Source organism: Chaetodon trifascialis, chromosome 18, assembly GCF_039877785.1.
Source record: "Chaetodon trifascialis isolate fChaTrf1 chromosome 18, fChaTrf1.hap1, whole genome shotgun sequence".
In the NCBI taxonomy this organism is placed as follows: Eukaryota; Metazoa; Chordata; class Actinopteri; order Chaetodontiformes; family Chaetodontidae; genus Chaetodon; species Chaetodon trifascialis.
The window spans coordinates 20,475,056-20,497,815 of NC_092073.1; the positions used below are offsets into that span (position 1 = coordinate 20,475,056).

General features: G+C 47.1%; 1 protein-coding gene across 4 annotated transcripts in view; it reads left to right on the forward strand.

The window, feature by feature from the left end:
• Positions 1-22,760, forward strand: part of LOC139346820 (A-type potassium channel modulatory protein DPP6-like) — a 182,396-nt gene that overhangs the window by 59,480 nt on the left and 100,156 nt on the right. The gene's annotated exons all lie outside the window — the stretch shown is intronic.

Here is a 22,760-nt window from a genome sequence, read left to right on the forward strand (position 1 = left end):
AATGTGGCTGTTAATCACAACTCTCCATTTCAGAGGCAAAGTTGTCAAACTTCTGCGTCATTGCCTCAATTGGTTGGCTCGTCTGTCAATAAATGACGCATCTCTTACGTCTCCCGTGAAGTAAAAGACGCTCAGCGGCGCCTTCCGCTCGCTTCATCAATCTTTCAAAGGCCTCGTCGGTGTTTGAGCTCAATCTGTTTGTTGATCACGATGTGAGCGGAGCTGCTTTAAATCCCCCATCTGACCGCTTTCAGCCTCAATTATCACCTCTTTGTGTTTCTGTTCCCTGCTAACGTGCTGAACACGGTGCGTTCACTGTCAGCAGAAATCCGCCTTTCGTGTCAAACCGGAATGTTTTGTTGTCTAATCGCGGAGTAAACCTCTCAGCGCGGCTCCACAAACTGTGTTTGTTTACCTCAGGTGATTTGTTTGTGTGGTGGATTTTTCATAAATTCAACAGGGGTCACCTTGGCGGGGTGGTAATCCGTGCTTGGCCGCTCAACGCGCCTGAAACGTCGCCAGAGATCCAGGCGGGAGGAGCAGAGCGGCGGCGCTGTCCGCGGTGCTGAAACGCGGCGCGGCCTGACGCGCCGCTGCTGTCGCTCTCCGTGGTGCTGAAACCTCAACCCAGCAGAGCAAAGCGGAGGCTGCTCTCATCTGTTTACTCAGCAAATGCAAAATGCTCTGTAGTCGTTCTCGTGAATACACTTAACATTTCCGAGCCCCCCCCCGCCTTTGCCATCATTACTATCAGTTGTGTTTACTGTCCGTGTGTGAGTGGATTTTAAGTGTTTACATGCACACTGAGACACTGAGCTTCAGAGGCTTTGCATCCTAAAACACAGGAAGGTTTTGTCTTATTGCTCAAAATAACCTCAGTGAGGTTTCTCTAGATCAGATGTATTCCAGATGGACAGATGCTAATGTCTCAGTGCTCTTCTGGTCTCCTTTCTGCTCCCACATTAGCATCTACTTCTTGTTTTGCAGGGGCTGTTAGTCTGAGCTGACTGTGGTCACTGCCGTCCTCATTGTGTCCTCTGCAGCAATCAAGCTCTAAACAGACATAAAGCCAGTTAGGAGCATGTAGCATTAGCATCAGGTCACTCACATGTTCAAAAGTTAGCCACCCTGGAACCTGAATATTTCTTAGATGCTGAGGATTACTTTTTGCCTCATTGCTCTTAGTGTCTGATAATGTCATTATAATGTCATTAATCCTTGCTAACAGGCAGCAGCATGACCTGTATGTTTCATATTAGCAAGTAAGCTGTCTAGCATGGTAGCTAATGGATAAAATAGGGTTGTCAGTTTTGAGCTTGCAAATCTTTTCAGCTCCTCTCGTCTCAGTCACGGCGCAGTGAGCTGACACAATGAAGATCTGTTATACTTTTACACATATTTGCATGCTTTTTGTGTTTTAAAGTGCTCTCCGGCCAAATGTCTGCATCTCAGCTATCGCACGCTAGCTTGTGCTGCAAACTGTTGTGCTTACAGTACGGTGCAGGAGGTAAAACACTGGTTGAGGCGCACATGAATATAACATGAGGTTGATTTATTGACCGGTGGTCCTGTCTTTGTGTTTGTTGGTGCAGTGAACTCCAGCGTAATCTGAAATCAATGCAAACAGTGATGTATGGTCTGTATGCATGAAGCTTAGAGCGTGGAGGGGAATTCTGCATAGAAGGAGAGCTTTGTCGGACATAAAGAGGCTTGAATGCAGGCCTGTGCGGTGATTATTGCATGACAAAGATGTGATAATGAAGCCTCTGTTCTGCTGATTCACCGGCATGCCTTTCACATCCTCTCCCCTTCAGCATACACAATATATACACCCATATACCGTATATACAGTCCCCTGAACCGAGTCCTGACTCGTACTCTCTTTGAATGTCAATCCGAGCTCTGGCATCTATCCAGCTGTGCGGCCTTAATGAGTGAGACTGGTGGAGGTGACATTTACATCACGCTGTGTGGATGAGAACTAGAGCCCACTGGGATGAAGAGCTCATCCACTGACTCATCCTCCCTGCAGGGCCGGCTCACGGCCCCGCTCCGCCACTTCAAAACTTTATCCACCCTTCGCTGCTGCTGGCTCCTTGCACGGCGCTTCTCTGTCACACGCAGCCGGAAACGTCGCTTTTCTGAGAGTGTTGTTTCGTCTCGTGTTACAATGAATTCACTGAAGCACGCTTTCTGTTACTGTATCACTGATTAATGCTCGCTTGTAATCCTTCAGATGTTTGGTTCATTACACCCGCTGTAAGTCTCTCAGTCTGAAAGCGTCACTTTGACACCTTCATTGTTTGCCCCGTGCTCTCAACACCTTCTTTCCTGTTTCAACACTCCCGCTCTTCCCTGTCATCTCCAGAACTTGCTGCTTTTTTTTGTTCTTTCCCTCCAAGATTTGCGGTTTCTACATTTAGCTGGAGTCTGAATTCAGGATCAGAGAGAGTGTGGATGCAGCTTTGAGTTCGCTGTCCTGCTGAAGGACACCAGGGCCCGTATTCACAAAGCTTCTCAGAGTCCTCTAAGAGAGCCTTAAAACTCCGAGCAAGGAATCTAAGCTTAAGAGTGATTCAGGAAGTGTCTGAGAGCAACTCTGAGCGAGGAGGGTACACAAACTTTTATCTCAGTGAGGAGGTGTGGTTGACCCTGTTTCTAGGTAAGAAAGCTGTGATTGGTTGTTACAAAAAGGGAAAAAGACAAAAAAAAAAAAAAGGCTCCGCTCTCCTCATAATGAATGGACAGTAAAATCAACCAATCATATAACTCGGACTGTATTAAGAATTGTGACATTAATTTTATGTCATGAAAATTAAATGAATTGTGACACAGCTTCAGAATGTTTGAACGTACCTCACTCACGTGCCGATTATATTGATTTGCTCATTGTTATGTTTACTGTCCATGCAGGTAATTTTACCACTTAGTGTATTTGATGTCAATGGTGGACGCAGCCTGTGACTGCTGGCGTCCTTATAAAAAGCGGTTTGATTTGACAGAATGAACGAAACAACGAACGAAATGGATAAAAAGAGAAGAAGAAACTGGACACAGAGCAGTGGCTGCTGCTGGTACAGCTCGTGGATGGAAATAAAACAGTGTTAAGGGGGAAACTGGGTCCCGGGATCACAGCCCAGGGGAAGAGGCAGACCTGGGGGCGCGTTGCTCAGCAGATCAATGCGTTTCCTCTCCTTTGACGCACGAGCGACAGACGAGGTGCTGCGATCCCTGATCGTCTGTCTGAGACACTCTGAGGCTTTAAAACGTCCTCCTCCCTCCTCCGAACAGTTTTTCACCTTACGACCTCTCAGATTTTTCTAAGAATGACGTCAGTAAGAGCCACTTTTAGCCTCGGGATGCTTTGTGAATTCGGGCCCCGGCTGTCAGTGGACACCTTTTCTCTCCGAGGTGTCGAATGAGTGACTGCTTATGTACAGACACACTCGGTGTTAGCGTGGTGCTGAAACTGTCTGTTCCCACAAAGAGGAATTCATATGAAAAGGAGAACATCTCACTGCACAAGCTTCAGAGCTTGATCCTTTGCAGCGAGCTCGCTCACAGCTCATCACTCCGCTGCATTTGGATGGACAGATAATGTATTAATTACAAAAATGAGGGTCGGTGTCGTTGTTTTCTTCATGAGAACAGCCACAGAAGTGATGCTGTAGCAACAAATTAGCACCAACAGAGGCTCCGAATTACAGCGTTATCACATCAGATTGCTTAATTTAAACTTCCAGTCATAAAAAAAGGTTACTGATTAGCGTTTGGTGTAAAAATGGGGGACTGCAGATAGAAGAATTAGCCTCCGTCGAACAGACAATGCATTTAAAACAACTCATTATCTCCTTTGTTTGGGATGAGCTCGACTTATTTTCCATCGCGCGCTAAATCCTTCTCTGTCAATACGTTTGATAGAGATCTTAGTTTGAAATCCGCTCTGATGATGAGTCGCAGCTGGTGAAACAACTCATTACAATCTGATCAAACACGCCCCCCCAAAAGCTTCACTCTGCTCACTTTTACAGCTCAGTCAAAGAGTTTATTGTCCAGTTTTGTGCGTCCTCTCACCCTCATTGGGTCCAGTCCACGTCTGTCCTGATGGAAACTTTTTGTTTCCCACTTTGAGTTTCTGCTTTGGTTTAAAGGGAGAAAAGCACACGTCGTCTCACATTTCAGCCTCATTAATTAGCTATCCTCTCCAATGGCGTTTAAACCGATGGAAAGGCGAGACGGCGAGCAGAAATGACTCCTTCCTGTCTCCATCAAAGCTCGGTCCCCGCGGTGTGATTTTGTTTTTCTCCACAGACCCCATTACAAGAGTAAACATCTCTGTTTGTGTCTCTGTCTGCTGCGATCAGCCCGATCGTAATGAGGCTCAGGAGATATCCGGAGTGAAATACTGAGATTTAGACCTCTTCCTCACGGAGAGGTGGTCGTGTTTTTGTGTGTGTGTGTGTGTGTGTGTGTGTGTGTGTGTGTGTGTGTGTGTGTGTGTGTGTGTGTGTGTGTGTGTGTGTGTGTGTGTGTGTGTGTGTGTGTGTGTGGTTTGAGTCGCGTATCCCTGCACTTCTACTTTTTTTTTTTTTGCGGTCTAATGGCTTTGCGCCTGCACTTTGCATTAAGGAGGATGAGAAAAAAAGGGATAAATCCACCGCTGCCCATTTATGCACACACACCCTTCCTCCTTTATGCTTTATCTCTCTGTCAAACACACACACACACACACACACACGCACACACGCAAAAGAGGATATTTTCTGCGTATGGATTATGAGACGGGCGAGCCCTGAAATGCCCTTTTAATAAGCTGGCCAATACCAGATTTGGGTTTTATTATAACACAAATAAAGTGATGAGGAGCAGAGAATGGAGAGCAGTAAATATACAGTATACAGTAGAATCTGTTTTTCTATCCTTTTTCACTGTCAGCAGATATAGAGGTTATTTCGGGGTGTGATAGGGCTTTGAATAAGTCATGGGAATCATTTTTTCCTGCTGGCTAGATAAAAAAATCACTCTTTCGTAGATTGTCCTATGCTCATAATATTGTTTTTTTAAAAGACCGCAGTGATGGTCTGTTACAAATGGCAGACCTGTCTCTGTCCTCTCTGACGACACACACAGCAGTGTGTGTGTGTGTGTGTGTGTAAATGCAAATCATTTCACTTCATTTGTCTTGTTTCATTCAACATCAGCAGTGCCATTCATACTAATAATATCCTTCCTTCTCCGACGAGCCAGTTTGTTTTTCATTAACTTTAAGCACTTTGCTCCGCGGGCTGATTCACTGTTTTCTGTCAGATGTAATCACTTCAGTCGGCGTTGGCTCTTGTGCACCGTTGGCTGTAAGTACATTGCAACATAACAGTGTGACAGGACAGCCTGCTGAGGGGTAAACAAGTCATAAATAATGCATGCATTTGTGTGATTGTTTGATACCGTGTTACATGAGTGACAACAGCATGAATGAGTCACGTCGTGAGTGCTCGGATCAGGAGTCAGAGTTGGATCATCCACTGCTCAGCACAAAGACAAACAGGAACCGTGCTGACCTGTTTAGACTCAGATCGATATCTTACTCACTTCAAAACTTTGCAAGAAATTAGCGAATGTTTGTTTTTAGGAATGCTAGCAACGTGGCCAGGGAGATGGTCGCGTCAGTCCGACAGTCTGAACCAGACTGAAGTGTCAGCAGGCTCTGAACGTCCCCCGGAAGATTAATCCTGACCCCTCTCGCTCCACCATGAGGTTTTCATTTTTGTTTTTAAGTGACTTTTTGAGGGATTGCCCTTAAATTTGGTAGAGACGTTCATATTCCCCTCACAATGAATTAAGATCAAAAGGTCCAGGTTATCTGTTGCTTTAGGTTGTGAACAAATAGCTCCAAAACTCATGACGTTCCCATCAGCCACAGCTGTACTTTGCGTTTAGAGCTAATTAGCATTCTAGCACACTAAAATAAGATGAACATGATGAACATTAAACTGCCTAAAATCAGCATGTTAGCGTGCTGACATTAGCATTTGGCTTCAGGTATCGTTACTAAAGTCCTAAACAGAAGCCACAATCATGTTGTTTGCTGTCTGAAATGGAGCCATTGCTCTTTTTCAATGCAGGACTTTCACTTCCACCACTGCCTGAAACTGAATGTGTTTCATAAAGACACATTAATGCGACATTAGCAGCGCTGGTCTTCGTTTCAGGCGAGGTGGCCCACCTCTGCTGCAGTGCACGGTTCATCATGGCTAGCTCATGTGGAGTCAGCACCGGGACGTCCGGCAGCACCAGATGCAGAACATTTTCATGTGCTTTAACTCTTTCTTCTCATGGGCTTCAAAGTGTTGTGAGTAGTTAGCGAATAGCTCACTGCATGCAAGTAAATGCAGCCGCTATCCGTCTTCTGCTCCCAGCCAACGGCTCTTATTCAGTTGAGAATAATGAACTGCTGCTTGTCTACTGCTGTCTGACTGCAGAAACAGTGTTCGCCAGGTTTTGCTTTAATTCGCGTTGATGAGTAAATAGTAAGTGAGTGATCAATAATGGCACTTGAGGGATTGAGTCATCAGTCTGCACGCTCGATTCAGGGTGGCAACTGGTGGGTCTGCAGCGTGGGTGAGGGTGGGAGTGCTTTCCAGCCTCCCGCTGCGCCTCCTTCCCAGAGAAGAAAACCAACGAGGGCCCGAGGGGACAATAAGAAGAAGACGTGTCCAGTCAGAAGACAGCCCGCGTAAATGTTTCCTCTTGTCAACAACAACAACAGCGTCGAGCCTTCGCTTGATTACTGTCACGGTCCAAATCTTCAGTGACAAACCCCTCTGACATCCAGCTAATTTCCCCTCCGTCAACAAATCCTCAAACGCTTCACGTTGATCGAACATGATGTGCTCGCGTGTGCGCCATTTTCCCAAGTGATGAATTATGCAGCCAGCGGGGTGTAAAACGGCAATATGGTTTATTTATCGTCAGCAAGCTCGCACTAACTAAATCAGGTGCACATTAAGGGGGCAGGGGCCGAGGAGGGGGGGCTGTACGTGGCTAAGTTGGCATCCTCGTGCGAAGAGAGACCAGCTGATTTTAATGCGTGCGTGTGAAAGTTGCGCCATATATGATTCTGTGTGTGTGTGTGTGTGTGTGTGTGTGTGTGTGTGTGTGTGTGCGCGTGTATCTATAATGTATAAAAAAGTGCAAAAATAGATTTGCAATGATTGCAGCCTTTTAAACTCATCACCTTAAAAAACAACGTGCCACCAAATGCAGAAAATCCTTATTTAAACATGCACAGAGGGAGGGGGCGGGGTGGGGCGGGTTGGGGGGGGTAGCACCATGAGGTAATCCTGTACCACTCACTGAAGGGATTTTCAAAATAATGGCAGTTTGAGGGGAGTTTGTCCTTTCCTGCAGGCCACCAAAACAAAAATAACAGTGATCGTTGAACCAATGTGTCTGCACTCCTCCCTGTCAGAGACGCTTTGTCACGCCTCTTAGATTCTGTGTTTTAGAGGAATAAATGCTCAGGAAAAGGAGGAAAGGCTATAGATAACTCCCAAAAAGGCTATTCATCAATACCAAGGTGGCACCGCGTGTCTCACTGTCGACGTCTGCAACTCTCCAACTGCTGCTGCATTCCTCTCTGTGTTGCCGCTGCTGCTCTGGCAGCTAGCTGACGATAACAGATGGTGGGCATTAATAACTTCATCTCAGCATAAAATGAATTCATATCCGGCCTCTTCACGAGGCATTTTCTCGGGCGACAGAGGAGGAGGACGGGGAGGCAGTCGCCGCTGAAAATGCTCCTCCGCTGGGTTTTCAGCAGAGCGCTTCCCCCCTTTATCCATCTCTCTGACGCATGCACACGAGCACAAGCGGGGCCTTAAGAGCTGTGCTGCGTTTCACTTTTGTGGGTCAGAAAACCGGAGCGCTGATTTAGTCATTATTTATGACTGGACGCAGTATTTCTAAGATTAGGAGGAAACAGCAGAGAGGCGAATAACTCTGCAGCGTTCCTGCTGAGAGACAACAAGCATGTGATTTACACGAAGCTGGCTGATGTCAGACATCAAACATGGCCGTGGACTGATGTGTGATGCAATCTGTGCGCACCTTAATGCGGCGTTTGCTTAAAAATCCTCCAAAGAGACTCAAAACGGCGTCTTTGTGAGCAGCTGTTTTCTCCACAGGCCTAATTTTAGCCAGACAGGCTCGATCTTTACATGTGCTCCTGATGTGTGTTTTCTTAACTTTAAAGACTGTCACAGGTGTGTTTCACAGGATTTGACTTAAAGCATATTGCAGCAGATCAAAGCTGATCTGATCTGAACCACAAATAGACTTTCTGTAGTTTTTAGACATGCGATAGTCCTTAAATGTTGAAAACACCCTTTGGAATGAATGAAAGCAGCTCACTTTCACAGGAAATTTAGCATTTTCTGATGGGATTGTGAACATCAGTCAGTGTTTCTCAGCTACCTTTGATGTTTGGGAGAAAAGAAAGCTTCAGTTGAAGTGCCGCAGGTGCACCACTAGAGGCTGTCCTGTTGCTGTCTCAGAGTCAGATGTATCATTTCCAAAGCGCCAGTGAGACGGCTGAAACCTGTCGGTCTGGACGTAGGGTCTGCGGGGACCGAAGGCCAGTCCCACAAAGTGAGGTTAAACGATACGGGGGATGAGGGATGATGAAAGGAACGCGCAGAGACGGAGGGAGGAAGGGACAAGATAAAGCGTTTGCTTTAAAGGCAAAGAGGCCAACAGAAGAAGGCGCTGGGATCAAAACCAGAGGCAGATAATTGAATAGTGTTATGTGATAAAAGATGAGCAGTGCCTCTGAAAGACAATAAAGAGGAGGTGTGACCCGGCACAGCAGAGGTCGGGCGGGGGGAAGTACATCACCTGACTTCCTGCCTCGTGGTCGTGGAGTCAGATAGAGGAAATAACAGGAGCACAGGCAGAGTTAGAGCGGTTGCTTTTCATGTATCTGTCGCTGTGTGAAGGCTTTGGATTAAAGGACCTTTAATCTGTTTGTCTCTGCAACCCCAACTCTCACCAAGCAAATAAGCAGTTTAATGAACTCAATGAATGTGTAGTCATAGTCATAGTCATAGTTAGCAATTAGCATTAGCAGGAAACCACCAGCATATCTTATCAAAGGGTCAAAGACACTTATCATCTCCCCAGCTTTCAGCAGACGTGAAGAAATCGATCGTTAAATGGACAGAAGGCACAAAATGATCCAGCGGCTGTAACTTCAGTGGTCTGAAATGCACATCAGAAATCTCCATCATGTCCACATGCACCAGAATCAATTCAGCACTTTAAGATGGAGTATAACACCTGTCCCAGAGCCGCATCATCCCTGTGTGAACAAACAACACCCTGTTCAACACATCTGCAGCGACTGGCTGAAAAATGTAGCAGCGGGAGCAAATTTGCATCGAGCGCTCGCAGCCAAGACGCTTTGACTGCATTAACTGCAGGAAAATATCCACCTGCCTCCTCTGTAATCTAATTTACCTGAAGACACGCATTACGATAATGTGTCTCCATTTAAGTGAGTGAAACTTTGGCCTGCGCTCAGTATCAGCGCGAGGCGGCGGCTCAGCGGGTCGCCGCTAATTGCGCTGTTGACAGTTCGATCCCCGGCTCCTCCCGTCCTTGAGCAAGACTCCTGATGGTTAGGCCAAGGCCTGGCGTGTGTGTGTGTGTGTGTGTGTGTGTGTGTGTGTGTGTGTGTGTGTGTGTGTGTGTGTGTGTGTGTGTGTGTGTGGCAGTCCTTTTAGTCACGACTAATAGCTGCTAGCAGCAGGAGCTTGTTTTCTCCAGCAGTACATAGCTGATGCTCAATGAGCATTTAAACGCATCTGAGACCTGTGAAGGTGCAAAACGAGTGAACTCTAACAGACGATTCGCTGCTTTTCTGTCGTGTATGATCATAAACTGAGCGTTTTTAGTCATCTTTGGACTGGTCGGTTGAAATTGAAGATGCCACCTTGGCTTCCAGGGCTTACTTTTTTAGGCGTTAGCACTGATGCTAGCAAGTTAAACATTTTAGTTGCACAAAGAAAAGTGTAGCAGCACACACAGTTGGACAGTTAACGTGTTTATTGGCTAAATTAATTATTATAATTGATACTGATGAGAAATTCTAACAATGTTGAGCAACAATTAAACTGATTCTTTAACCTTCATTTTTCCTCCACCTGAACACAACAGGATGAATTTAAACTTTTTAAACATGAAAAATCAACAGTGTTATATTTTCGATGCGCATCAGTGAACTGTCTGTGCTGGGCTGAATTAGACATGGCTCTTATACTTCAGATACAAATTCTGGCTTCGTATACAAGCCAGGTGAAATCTTTTAACTCCCTGTATCTGAGGAAACAGGCCGATCCGATGAAGAAGCGAGGAGTGACGAAGACTAGTACTGTAGTGGTACTATTTTCCTCCAAACGGCGTCTTTTATCCTCGTTGTCGTGACCTACCGAGGTAGAAACTACAGAAAAATACCTCTTCATTTTGCTGGAGTCTTCTTGTTATTCTTAGTTGTTGGTTTGTCACAATGATAGGAAAGTCGTGGTTTCCCGGCACAGATCAGCGTGGGAGGGAACGTTTACCCGGAAATTTGTATTTGGATTGAGAAGGACAGCACACACCTAGAACTACAGCTCCCATGAAGCATTATTTCCTGACATTTACAGACAAAACAGTGATAATTGACACAGTAATCAGTACAATAATGTTAGCTGCAGCCCCATTTGGAGGTACACGGGGCAGGTTGATGGACAGTCAGCACAGCAGAATACTCCTATTAAGACTGTAAGCCAGAGGTTCCTGCAAAGCTTTCACACCAGGGTGACCAGGTTTGAGGCGGCGGGCCGCTCATCGTCTGGACGTCTTCCTGCAACATGACTCCAACTCTGGCTCGCTGCTCTGCCCCGAGTGTGTGCAGATGGAGGGGTTAAAACATTGGCGGGAAACAGACATCTATAGCAGGATCTTTTAGGATAAACGCCCAGATTTTTCTTTATCAGATAATGAAGCGAGTTCATCTCAGCGCGTAAACAAAGCGATCGTTATTCCACACGGCACTCCGCAGAGGGCAGCGTTTCCCTGCAGGTAATGGCTGCTGACAGATGCAGCACATGCACGCCTTCTCCACGGCTGAGCAAAGCGGCTCTGTGCTGTTATTTCCGCACTTCTCCAGCAACAAAAAGCACTTTCCCGTTGTCTCCTCCAAACTTTGCCTTTCTTTGGCTGGAACGCTTTTAAGCGCCCGAGCCGTAAACGCTGAAATCTCAGGGGCGCTCTGACACGCTGTCTTTTTGATGCTGGAGGGGCTGCAGTTTACCTCCGCGGTTCAGAGGTGCGTTCAGAAGAGGAAGCGGCGCGTCTCTGATTGTCAGGTTGAACATGGCAGCTCGGGATTCATCTGTGATCGAGAGGAGTGCGATTGTGCATTATTAATGCGGCGGCGTCTGAAGAAACAAAATGTCGAGCTCATATACAGACAGGAAAGGATTTTGAGTGTCACTGCTGAGTGTTTGTGGAGAATGCTGGATGTCTACAATCTGCAGAGCGCTGCTGAATTTTATTCCCCCTCACTCCAGAGTTCCACTTCAGTTTTTATCTTCCTCTTTGAATTTGTTCTCTGGTAAACAGGGTTATTGCATTCCGCCTCCCCTCATCTGCGATGCTATTTTTAAAGCATAATTACTCCTCTGCACCTTTCGCTTCTCTTTTGTTGTCTCACAGAGACACGTGTTCCCAATTACACATCGTAAACATCTAAATTCGACTCAACCGCTTCCTAATTCGGTGCCCTTGGTGGTTTTTGAGCAGAGCTTCGCGTGTTTCTGATTGCAAATTGCTTGTATGGCTGCCGGGGAGTACATGAAATAACAGCCGATGCCCTGGAGGGAAGCGTCCACTCGAGCTCAGAAATAATGCTGCAGTCTTTCAGTTAGACTTTACATCCCTCAGTCTCCTCATGTTTAAACGACACCCACAGATGTAAGGCTGAAATGAAGGCCCTCCCTGCTAATAAATTGAGTTCTGCTGCCGGGGAGCTTCTTTGTTCCGTATATTTATCCTCTGATCCATTTCTGGGGTTATTTCCAGAAGTCTTGACAAACTGGAATTGCCTTTCTTTCCTTGCTGCTGACCTGTTGAGAGCTCCTGAAAAGAACCCAGCCCTCGATCGTCACCGCCACGCTTTCCTTCCTCCCTCCGATCTATTTTCTTTTCCTCTTCATTGCTCGCCTTTTTGACCCTCTGTCCTGTCGAACGGCGTCGGCTCACTGAAGCCTAACATTACATCAGCAACCTTGTCTCTTGTCCCCGACACAGGATCGGGGTCGCGGCCGCGTGGACCAAGGCTTACACGTCTTTGTATGTCCGCTGAAATGAGTTGCTTTGAGTCAATGTCTGCGCTTACGCCGTGTGTGATGGCGGAGGTGAGGTGAGGCTGCTGCATTTCAGTTTACCAGCCGCTCTGGCAGACGCCCAGCCATCCATTGGAGGTCTTATTCTGTTTGAGGTCTGAAATAGAAGCGCAGCTCTGCCGTCAGGCCAAGGAGCACACTGTGGTTGCTTTAGATGCTAAAGAGCACGAATGCACGGCATCCTGAAAGCTTAAATTACTTTGATTTATCACATGATTCTGCCGCGATGCCAATGTTCAGAGTGCACGAAGTTCATTATGCAGCGAGGGTGGGAAGTTTCCTTTGTTAAACCAAGTAAAAGTTTCGTTTTCAAGACGGATCTGGCCGAGAGGGCGGCGGAGAAACAGTGAATCTGACCTCCACAGTCATCAGCTCGCAGAATTTCAAATGTTTCGGTGCGTTGTTCCTGGAGGAAAGGGAGTTGTGCCGCGGCGAGAAGGCTTCCCGCTCTCCATCTTAACTCAGGGAGCAGCGAGAGAGCGCAGACAATATTGGTTTTGAATTCTACACATATCCAGAATGTACTCTTTGATTCCTGCAGACTGCAGTTTCTGTACCGTTTCAGACTTACAATTGATTTTCTTTACTTTTCTTCTTTTACCCTGTCCACTTTCTCAAACCTTGAAATTTTCTTGCTTAACTGTAAACACACCTGTACCTTAACTGTACTCAAACTATCACCTACCCTTACTCATCTGTAGTTTTCTCAGGGAGCCATAACTGTGACGCAGACACAACCCTCGTCCATACTGCAGCTGCCATGAGCAGTTATTAGAGGACTAGATAATTGAAAGACGCTGGCGCTGAAGTTGGAGCTTTGAGCAATCGTCCAATATCATTATTCTGCCTGGTAAGTGGGTTGGACTGCATCATCCCTCAGATTTTTGTAAAACTCGCCTGCAAGGAATCATGTTTAACAGACGATAGAAATGCTAATTCGCCGGCTCTGGCACAGTACGGTAAGAGGGAAGCATGTTCAGTTCAGCCGCTTGGACGGAGTTTGAACTCTTTGTTTGCATGCTGGAAGTGGAATTCAGGAACTCCCGCAGCCATCTCGTGTGTCTTGAGCATATTGAAGTATTACAAAGAGAATTAGCTAAATGTAAACTGCCAGTATTTGTATACAAATGGTGCACAGAAAGATGCTTTTGTGCGAGTTTCGGTCGGATTTCTCCGAACTCTCGGCTCAGTGGTTTGATAAATCAAAGCAGAGCGGGCAGCTGGATAACAAAGACGCATTCATCAGGACTTCACGTCGAAACGGGAAGTCGATGAAATGCATCTGATGTAGGTGTGGCTTGGTGTGAGCGAGGCCTAACTTTCAGCGATATCCATCTGAGCAGTGGCAGATCCAGACTACATGAGATTATCACAGCGGCTGACAGACGCTCGCGACGCCTCGACGTTGACCAACGGGAGCCCGGAGCGCTCTGCAGCCGTTAGGATGGTGATGTTGATGCTGCTGGGTGGAACTGAGGGGCAGAGGTGCCTTTTTTTTTTGGAAGCCATTGTTTGTTTACGTCCTCCTTCCTGGACGTCTGTCCTCAGCACCTCCCTCCCGATGACATCGTGGACATCATGAAAGAGCTGTGATTGGCCAGAGATGGACATGTGGTCTCACATATGACTCTTTAATCGCCTAATCCGATACAGTGGCCATCTTGGCGGCACGGTGCATAGTGGTAAAACAGTCGTCTCACAGCTAGAAGGCCCCAGGTTCGATTCCCACCTGGGGCGCTGTGGGCACTGGGGGCGTGTCCTCCACCATGCCTTCGGTGCCTGCTGCTCGAGGAAGAAGGAGCGTTTCTGTGTGGAGTTTGCATGTTCTCCCCGTGTTCACCTGGGGTATCCTCCATAAAAACATGCAAGAAGATCACCACCTGACCAATGGTGACAAAGGAAACTGGGTCCCCGGGTGCTGGTCGGCTGGCAGCCCACCGCTCCTGGTCTGCCGCAGAGGAAGGACGACCAGGACGGGTCAAACGCGGAGGGATTAGTTTCACTAAGCATGGCGTGTGCATGTCATGCGTGTGGTTGTGTGGAGTGATCAGTAAAGTACGTCTCTTCTCTCTTCTTCTCTTCTCTTAAGAATGTCCGTAGCGTGAATCTGGCTTCTTTGCTGGGGTTTCTGGGTGTCTCACCTGTGATGAAGCAGGTACACACACCTCAGTTTATCAGTGAGGAATTTGCTGGCACACACACGCAGCTCAGCGTTTTTATTATTTTCTCCATCTCCTCAGTCACAGATCAACATCAAAGATTGATTTTTCCTCCGTGTTTCATCTCTCTGTATGTTCACCACCTTTGAACCGGCTATTAATAAAACAACCTGATGACGGTCTGTCTGCTCCTCTCGCGCTCTTCACATGGAGAGGACATCTGTTCCTCGCTCCGACCTGCTCACGCCGCAGAGATCATGTCTGCACGGACACGAGCGAGGACACGTGTCGCGAGTCTCCGCCCGTAACAAACGACCTCAGCTCTTTTTATTTGTTTGGAATCCGCAGAGCCGTCGCAGTCATTGCGAGGCCGCGGCCGGGCTCACGGCGAACGCAGCCCCCTCTGCTCGCCTGTGTGAAGAATTACTCTCAGATATGAACCGAAGGGAAAGAAAAAAATGTTCATTTTTATTTGCAACCGAGAATATTGCTTTTCCGAGGCTGCGGAGATGAAGGTGCGGAGCTGCCTGGGAAAAGAACTTTATTTGAACAATAGAAATGGAAAATAATTTGATGGAACGGTAGACAGTATTGTGAAATGAGTTCATTTGCTGAAAAGGACTCCTGGATGCTGTTTGTGAAAGGCTGAAAAGCGGAAGATAGGTTGAGATGTGCATTCATGGACTGTCGGTTCAGTGTGTCTCAGTAAAACACTGTTTTCTCGTCCAGCTTCCTCTCTGTAAGGCAGATGTGCTTTATGCCACACTGCTAAAAATATCTTCATTTTCATTTTTGCATATGATTGAGTCTCATTTTTGTTAAAACAAGAGAAAAAAAAATCAACATTTTTGATCATTTCTCATCTTATCAAAGAATTGCGACAGTATCTTAAATCTGTCTACCTTTGCTCTTCCCACGGTGTCCTTGTTTGCTTCCTGTGTTGTTTTTGTCGTCAGGGTTCACAGATACAGTGCTGTCAGCTCTCAGCTTTGAATATTGGAGTGTCCTTGAATGCACCATAGAGGAGGGTTGGCAGAATTATTCCTTCTGGCCACAACTTAATGCTGACATGAGTGTAAAAACTTATGTTATGCTTTAAGGACAGCTGTGGCAGAAGGTCAGCGGTTCGATCCCCGGCTCCTCATTGGTCAGGATGATGAACCCTGGTGTGTCTTATAGCCCCTGCCGTGAGCGTATGAGAGTGTGTGTGACTGGATGAATGTTGACATGTATCGTAAAGCACTTTGAGTAGTCGATCAGAGCCATATAAATGCAGTCCATTTAGCATTTATGATAATGGTTAGCATTAATGCAAAGCATGCAGACATTGATCTGATATAAGTAACATGGGGGGGGGGGGGGGGGGGGGCAGGGATGCTGCTCTCTGGAGCTTCTAGGAAAAGGTCAAATTAGCTGCAAGATATTGCATTTAAATCCTTCGCCGTGGAGGATTTGCAGCCCACAAATGAGACAGTTATTAGCTGGTTAGACGTAACATCCTGTCTGTGTGGGACCGGGGGGCCACCGGGGGGCCGCCGGGGGACGAGGCTTTGTAAATGAGCTTTGTGCGACGTGGGTCTGCAGGAGTTAGATCATTACGCCGCTGACGCTCCCGCGTGATGGCCGTTCGGCTTGTGTCAGCACAATCTGCAGAGCAGCGCGGCGTGAAACACACGGGGGTGCGCGGGGAAATGTGTGTATACAAAATGCTCACACACTCTTTGCTCAGGAGCGTCTGTCTCTTGCATCCAAACACACTTTGAATCCGTGTTTGGCCTTGAGGATGCGGCTCCCTCGCCACCTTTGATCTGACAGCAAATAAAGCACGGGCGAGACATTAATGACACTTCCTGAGCGCTGCGGCGTCTGTGCTCGCCGCGGCGGGAAAACCTCAGAAGCGTCAGCGTGTTTGCTGTCTGTCTACTGGTGGGGGTTGGAGGAAACTACACCCAGCCGCTCCTCTCCATCCCGGCGGATTTTTCTTCCCAAGGGCCGCCGAGCCGAGCGCTCACTGGACCGTTCCACCGCAGTGCCTCCGAGTCTTTCAAAAGTGTCACTTTCTCATGGTTTCCTATTCATTTCCCCCTCCTCTTCCTGTCTCTGTGGCTCCCTCATTCCAGCCCCTCCCCGCGTCTTACCTCTTTGCTCTCCCTCGATCAGCCTCCATCTTTATTTCTTCCCCTTTTTCTCCAGTCAAACAGACAGTTGCAGCCTCCCCGCCGTCCCCCTCCTGTGGTAGTTGGTCTTTTTGTGCTCCATCTGATCCATTAGTAATCCATTTCAGGCGCTGTCAGCCGTGCGGCGGCAGCAGAATGCAGCCTGCACGGTTTATCCCTCACTGTTTGTCAGCCTCGCGCTGACCGGTGAAGGCCTTGGATGAGGCTGCAGCAGCGGTCGGACACAGCAAGCCTGAATTATACACACTGCTGATAAATACTGTACTGTCCCGCGTGTGAGAGCAGAGGAGACAGAACAGGCCTCTGCCGGGTTTGCTCTGTGGAAAATGATGCTGAAGGTGATCAAGCAGCATGTTAGTGATGCCTTTAATGGATTTCAGGTTGATGAAATCAGGCTTTTGGTCATGTTTCAGCCATGCTGTGGTCTTTTTAATGCACTATGCCTTTCAGCCACCAAGATACTGTAATACTGTAACTTCCTGTATTTCCTCAAGTATACAAATTCAGGGCATTTTAATTGAGTATTTCCAGTATTCTCATTGCAACTCAGAGGCAAATATTGTGCTTTTTACTCCCCTTTGTTTTACAGCTTTAGTTACTAATTGCTTTTCTACATATTCTGCCCATAGACCCTCTAAATCCTGCACAGTGGTCCTTTAAGTAAAGGATCTGAATGCTTCTTCCACCACTTCACGTGAAATAAAATACACCGCAGCACGTAAGCAACAACTGCACGCTATGCTGCGATTTGTGACTACCCTCCACCTGTTGTAATAAGGCTGTATTACTTTGTGATTTTTGAGAGAAACTTGAATCCGAACAGTAAAAGAAACTTTTGAAACTTTGATTCCTGAGTGAGACACACCAGTCGTGGACAGATGCCGTGCAGCCGGCCCGACCGAGTCCGTGTTGCTTCTCCCTGCACTTGAACGTCTCACATCGGAGCTCGTCACGGGTTAAATCAGTGGCCTCTAAATCAGCTGTCTCAAGTGACTCTTGTGGATTGAAGGCACATTCAGTCTGCCATTATCCTGTAATTACCACTTGTGCCCATGCCGCCTGCTGTTCACCGAAAGCTTTACAGTCTCGCTTTAAAGTGCTCTTGAATAAACGTCCTTTATCTCTGCCCTCCTGAAAGCCCTCTGAGGTCAAACACCATTTTAACCAAATAAAGCTTTTAATATAGTTTTCCCTCCAAAACAACCACCCTCGTGTGTCACGGTGGGATTTGGCTGCTTTGCAGTGTGCAGACTAATCCTATAGCTGCGACAGTTTAGCCCCGTCGGTAAACGGAGGTTTGTGAAGCTGTAGAATCCAGGTTGTAATCCTGATTACAACACATTTTATTACAAATTACAGGCAAATGGGTTGACATTTTGTCACATAGTCCTAATATGACTGCACTGTTAATCTATAAAAACTACATTTGACATGCTGGAAGTTGTTAAGCGGCAGATTCTCTCACTGTTTGCATTACAGAGCAGATATTCACGAATGTGTTTGCTGTCGTTAGAATGGGTTATGTAAGCGTTGCAAACTGGTTAAAGTGTGTTTTATTGTTGTCAGAAGTAGCCTCTGGGCCAGAAGAGTTGCTGATAAAATATTCAAAATACAAATGAAAATCTGCCTGTTGTTTACGCATCAATAAGGCTGCATTAGATTAATGATATGCAGGCGCTCCAGAATCGGCAGCTTAAGCTTCACAGATCAGCGGTATTGTTTTAAATGCATGTGTGGGCACACTGCTTCGAGTAAATGCGTGGGATTTTCATTATTAACTCTGATCAAGTAGTCCCAGAGTGGGCAGATATTTCAACTGTGTACACGCCCACGAATTTGCACATCAACGCTCAGGTGTGGAGCGCATGCAGGGACCGCTGCCGGGGAAAAAAGTGCCTTCTAAGCTCTTGGAAAATGTGAGCGGCCTCATCTCTTACGCGTGTGGGCAATTTAATGATGATTGCAGTGGACATCAAAAGCAGATTTGTCATATTTTATTGGCTCTGCTGTCGTGAGCGATTGGCTCCTGATGAGGCTGAAATTGTTATTATTAAGCTTCTGCTGCGATTAATCATGTCTGCTGCATCTGGACAGAAGAGAAACAAGAGTGATGGTGAAACGGCAGCTTTTTACCACAATTTTCTCCATTATTTGAGTTGACTAACGCTTTATTTATCTTTGAATTTGCTCATCTATCTCTTCATGTTTTGAATTGGCCTGGTTTGATTAACGTGCCTGGCTGTCCATGGCTGTCGATGCTCTGACGTTAGCCACCGCAGTGAGCAACACTAACAGGAGTTTTAAAACAGAAACATGCTGCAGGACTGTTGCTGCATGTTTTCAGAGCCGGCGCTCTGCACGCACCTGCAGTCCCAGCCGTGGCCTCATGATCTGGAATCAGCCATTTACCTGTCAGTGCGCCCCATCATGCTGTGGCTCTAATGCCTGGATAAACAGTTTAGCACTGATTATTCCCTCAGTGGCATCTCATATGGAGGTGTTGAATTACATCTGTTCACCCTCCATCACTACGCTCCGGCTGCATCTGTATCTCCAAACTCCTCTCGCTGATTAGTGTAAGCCCTCTAATCGTATTGTTGCGCTGATAGGGGTAAGCATCAATTTGAATAAGTTAAGTTGCTGTTTATGAGGACTCTCCTGGCGTAGGTTGCCTCCGAGCAGAAAGTGAAAGCTAATCTTGGCTGTGACTGTTTCCGGCCTCCATTAGGGCTCGTTAATGTGCGGGCCATGCAGCAGGATTTGGAGACAGAGGGACTGGCGGTTGTTTTTGTTTGCATGCAGTTGCTGGGAAATACACAGTGTAATGGCTCTGGGTGTGGCAGCAGCCTCTTAAATGGGAAAGGCTGATGTGCCGTCAAAGCAGACAGTGGCTCAGCGGCAGAGCGGCTACAGCAATCCTAGGACGGCGAGTGGAGAGATCAGCAGGCAGCGAGAAGCTAACTAGCTTCCACGAGCTGCTCCACAATGATGTTCGATCACCAGCTGGGGCCACCGCTGGGCCTTCACAGGAAACCCTCCAGGGTGGAGTCGGCCAAGAGGTTCTGGAGGGTGAGTCCGATTTTAAGAGATGGGTAGGAGCTCCTGCCAGCGTGTGTGTGCATGCGAAGCTGCGTGAGTGTGTGAGGCAGCAAGTGGAAAAACTTCAGGCATTCTGTATGCAGTGTGGAGAACACGTAGCCTGTTAGAGATTAGACACTGTGAGACTGATTGTAGATTCACGACTAGAAGCTTTGGGATCTTTTGGAGAAGCGCTCATGTAGCATCAGAACAGAGCTGTGAATAAGATTAAAAGAGAGACATTACCCTTGGTTTGCATCTTCATCTCTGCATCACTTGAGAGAGAAAAGATAGCTCTTAGGTCGCTGTTTCAAAGAAAGATGGCTGCAGTGCATGCTCCTTAAGCATCTTTAAAATCCTGCTTAAAAGCTTCTCTGTTGTCTGGAGAGCTGTTCCGTCTCGCTGGTAAAGACTTGTCCTCATCGCTCCCAGAAAATCAGTCTAATGAGCCTGCAAAAGACCAACTTCTGGTCCCTTTGAAAAGCAGCCCTCAGAAAACCAGAAGTCTACCTCAGATCAGGCTCGCCTCTGAGAGAAGCTGGCCTCAAAGTTTGTCCATTTCTTTAAAGGTTATCCCAGGAGAGACGAGAACCTAATGAAACTCTGCTGTCTGGAGGTACGACCCAAATGCTACAGAGGGAGTCTGGAGCACCCGCTGGAGCCAGTCAATATTGCGTTCCCCCCGGACGGTGGCTTTAAAAGGGTAAAGGCAGACTTTCTGCACAGGCTCGAGCGGTGAATACTGATGCGATGCGGTTTATGCACCTTGACTCGGTGGCTCCTCACAATGAGATCTGGACTGAAATCAGGAGCGCGCGTTGATCCCCTTCGTCTCCGTGGCTTTGTTTTCTTTTCCTCCAGCCTGCATCAATCTTGCCGCCCTCCATCACCCGGGAGCTTTCTCTTCGCTTTAATCTCTATCACTCATCATGTGTGTGCAGGCTAAACTCTGCCCAGCTCATGCCGCCGACCTTTACTCTCCACTGTTTGGTCTGCGCTCCACCCCACTTGACTCCACTGTGTTGAGTGTCAGTCAGGACAGGTCTGCACGGGCAGCTGGCTCTGGTCTGCAGCTCAGACCTCTTTAGCACCTTTTGGCACGTTGGCGCTTCACATTTCGGCCTTTTCTCGACCTGAAAACGTGCCACGCTGCCGCTAACCAGCTAACGAATGAATCTCAGCTCTGTGCCGCTCAAAGATGGAGATTGATTGATTGGTTGGGTCTGAACACGTCGGATATGGTTTTACAGGAAAAAACATGATTGGATTTCGACATAAGAAAGGAATTTGTGTATTTTTTTGGCATATTGTTAACTGGCTCTATGTATTATGTGTATTCACCATTTTTTCTAGTTCCATCGTCTGACTTTATTTAACATTTTCCACCATATTAGTTCTCTACATTTTTAATGCAACATATTTCCGCTTGATTACATGTTATGACTCACTTTGGCTTCACGAGCCAAATCCATCATGTGGCTTTTCACACTAACAGAGCGGAAAGCTGACGATCACACTAAGCTCTTAACTGGAAAATGACTGAATGCTACCAGAATCTATATTTGTAATAAAGATGAGTAAGTCTTGGAGAAAAAACCGGCAAAGACTTACTCATCTCTGCTCGCGCTCCCTCCGCTGTCTTCTGTTCTTTAATGGAAGCTGCAGCCTCTCCGCCCATCTCAGTCAATCCACCACAACATCTCTTTCCTATCACAACACATTAACCTCCCGCCGTCGTCCTCCTGGCAACCAGAGGCTGTATTAGTCGGTGATTAGCGGAGTCCTTTGTTCTGTTGTCAGATCAAGTATCATCTCACAAGGTGTTTCTGATGCGCCTGTATGGATTCAGACAGGAAGCGTGCGTCTTGCTGATCCAGCAAGCCTTCGCCCCTCTGTTCATGAAGTCAGTGAGGTAGAGTGCAAGTCATTTCAGGGTCAGTCGAGTTTCCTGCACATCATCCCTTAGAGCAATAGTTGTTCTCCCGCCGCTGCTTCTCCTGTTACCATTCAAAGGCAGTTTTGCTCACATCCTACAGACAGTCTCCTCTAACCTCTGGTTATATTCGAAGTTGCTAAGGCAGCATGCAGGGTCGTCTAAGTTTACTTCCCTCTTTTGTTAAAGTTGGCGTTGGAAGCCATCTTTCCCCGTCATTACGTCCGATAAGTCAAAAGACGTTTGTTTAGGTCTTTCTCTTAAAAATATTCATTCTGTACAATGCATCTGATGTTGTCTGTCATCATGTCTGTGGCGTCGCCACGGCAGCAGGCTTCATGAGAAACAGGGCTGATCCAGCGCCTGTGCAGGGATTAAAGATGCTCTGTCCCACAACAGAAAGGTCACGTTCAGGGTGTCATGATCTCAGCTCCGATCATCAAAACCAAAAGCTCGGCACATTGGTCATCTCTACAAATCAAGACCTGATTTTAGCAGTTAATAATGCGAAATTGAATTGAATCGCAGCTTTAAAAGTGAAGCAGCCAATCAGCATCAATCACACAGCGGACGTGTGTTGACGAGCTGAAGTTTGAACACATTTTCGGACGTGCTTCATTTCACAACACATCCTCCAGTTAGAAATTAACAAGGCCATCTTAACAAAAGGCGCTTCGCCTGCCGAGCAGCTCGTGCACTGAACACATCTGGTAGCTTGTCATTAAGACACGAGGCTCCTCTCAACTTTGCATAATCTCTGTTCGTCCTTGCCAGGTTTCGCTCTGCTCGACTCTCCAGTCGAGCCCTTCCTGCATATCAAATGTCAACACGAACGTCCTTTTTCAGCTTGTTGCCTGCTTTGTGTTTTTGGAAACCTCGGCTACCTTGGAAGAGAAACAAGAGCTGAATTCGAGGATGTCTGGGTGCACTTATGTTGTGCGGACAGAGTTCAGCTGGCACGGTTCCCTCC